Source organism: Orycteropus afer, unplaced genomic scaffold (assembly GCF_000298275.1).
Source record: "Orycteropus afer afer isolate SDZICR_OR568_19922 unplaced genomic scaffold, OryAfe1.0 scaffold00822, whole genome shotgun sequence".
Lineage (NCBI taxonomy): Eukaryota > Metazoa > Chordata > Mammalia > Tubulidentata > Orycteropodidae > Orycteropus > Orycteropus afer.
Window position 1 is genome coordinate 8,209 of NW_006922409.1, and position 2,420 is coordinate 10,628.

Genomic DNA, 2,420 nt, shown 5'->3' on the forward strand with positions numbered 1-2,420 from the left:
TCAAATATGATGGTGAAATTAGGACATTTCCAGATAAGCAGAAATTAAGATAATTTGTTAAAACCAGACCAACCTTACAAGAGCTGCTAAAGGGGGTCCTTTGGACAGAGAAGCAACAACAGCCAACAACAACTGACCATTAACATACATGATGTATCCAAAGTAAATAAGCCTACAAGATTGTAAACAGAGAACCAGAGACACCAACCGACAAATGAGGACAACTACAACCCAAAAAGAGGGAAAAAAAATCTGTGTTGTTACAGAACTTTGAGATGGTAGGGAAGCCAAGACAACTACAAGATAGAATGGACTGTTCTAAACTTAGGAAGAAAATTATAAATCACAGGGTAACCTCAAAGAAAAATGATAAATCTTCACATCAAAATAAAAAAGAAGACCATCATAAATATTCAGCAAATACTATAACAATAGCTATGAAGGAAGTGACAACATGATTCATAAACAAAACAAGCTCAGCATAGAAAATATATGGAACAAAGAAATCAATACAATGGAAAAGCACATGAGGGCATTATGCTGAGTGAAATAAGTCAATCACAGAAGGACAAATATAGTAATAGTTTGTTGTTGTGGAGGTTCAAGGAAAGGTTTATATATGGAGGGAAACTTTCTTTGTTGGTTGCCAGGGGTGGGCGGGGAGGGGAGGCAACACTGTAAAAAAGAAAAAAAATGCATTGACCCATGACACTTTAGTTTTGTGTATTTCACTGCACATAAATTATATCTCAATAAAATGCATTAAATAAATAAATAAATGCACACATCAAAAAGAAGAAAGAGCCAAAATCAACATTTTAGCCCAAGATCTTCAAAAATTAGAAAAAGAGCAGCATAAAAAGCCTACACTCACCAAAAGAAATAAATAATTAAGTTTTGAGCAGAAATAAATGAAAAAGAAAATAGAAAAACAATGGAAAAAATCAACAAGACTAGAAGTTGGTTCTTTGAAAAGATTAATAAAATTGACAAACCACTGGCAAATTTAACAAAGGAAAAGAGGGATAGAATACAAATAACAGGAGTGATAAATGAATCAGGCATCATCACAACGGAAGCAACTGTATTAAAAAGAGAATATCAGGATACTATGAAGAGCTATACTCCAAGACATTTGAAATTCTAGAAGAAATGGACAGATTTCTACTTACCTAAACCCACCAGCCACTCCTCGGAAGGAAGGTTGGGCAATCCTACTTCCGTAGTGATACTGCCTTGGAAACCCAAGGAGGGGTCGCTATGAGTCAGGGCTGACTCGACGGCACATAACAACAACAACAACAAACTAACAGAGGCTGAGGTGGAAAATTTAAACAGACCTCTAACAAGAGAAGAAATTGAACACATCATAAAACAATTACCAACAAAAAAAGCCCTGGCCCAGATGGTGTCACTGGAGAATTCTATCAAACATTCAGAGAAGAAGTGACATCAATCCTACTCAAACTATCCCAGAACATAGAAAAGGATGGAATCCTACCAAATTCATTTTATGGATCAAGCATAACATTGATACCAAAACCAGGCAAAGACATCAATCACTAAAAAGGGAAACTATAGACTAGTATCCCTCGTGAATATAGATGCAACAATCTTCAACAAAATACTAGCCAATAGACTCCAACAACATGTCCAAAAAATAATGCATTATGACCCACTGGGGATCATACCAGGTATGCAAGAATGGTTTGACATTAGAAGAACAATCAATGTCATTAATCATATAAATAAAACAAAGGAAAAGAACCACATGATCATATCAATCAATGCAGAAAAGGTATTTCATAAAATCCAACATCTTTTCCTGATAAAAACTCTCAGCAAAATTGGAATAGGAGGGAAAATCCTCAACATAACAATGGGCATATATACCAAACCAACAGCCAACTTTATTCTCAATGAAGAGAGACTGAAACCATTCTCCTTGCAAACAGGAACCAGACAAGGATGGCCTCTATCAACACTTTTATTCAATATTGTATTAGAAGTCCTAGCCAGGGCAATAAGACAAGAAAGGGAAATAAAAGGCATGCAAAATTGGTAAGGAAGAAGTAAAGCTATCCCTATTTGCTGATGATATGATCCTATATGTAGAAAACTACTGGAACTAATTGAGAGATTTAGCATAGTGATGGGATACAAGATCAACATCTGAAAATCAGTTTGATTCCTCTACACCAGCAAAGAGATTGCTGAAAAGGAAAGAAGGAAATCAATACCATTTACAATGTTGTTGTTATGAGCTGTCGAGTTGGACCCAAATAGAGTGACCTCTCCTTGGGTTTCTGAGGCAGTGTCACTACGGAAGTATATTGCTCAACCTTCCTTCTGAGGAGTGGCTGGTGGGTTTGAACCACCAACCATCTGGTTAGCAGTCAAGTGCCTTAGGGACTACACTA